Source organism: Penaeus monodon, chromosome 22 (genome assembly GCF_015228065.2).
Source record: "Penaeus monodon isolate SGIC_2016 chromosome 22, NSTDA_Pmon_1, whole genome shotgun sequence".
NCBI classification, from domain to species: Eukaryota; Metazoa; Arthropoda; class Malacostraca; order Decapoda; family Penaeidae; genus Penaeus; species Penaeus monodon.
Window position 1 is genome coordinate 8,238,772 of NC_051407.1, and position 222 is coordinate 8,238,993.

The following is a 222-nucleotide window of genomic DNA, read 5'->3' on the forward strand; positions in this document are numbered from 1 at the left end:
GGTCTTCTCATATTCAAAACTATTATTAGTTACCTTTAATGTCTGTTTTTTTATTATTAAATCTTTCTGAAATATCAGTTATATTCGCAACATGAATGTTCTCATTTCTTTCCCTCTTACATATCTTTTGCATCTACCTTGTTACAAAATTTGAAGAGATAAACACTCCTATTGCAATGTCTTCTGAAAGAATTTAGCAAGAAAGGCTTAAGTTCCTACGAC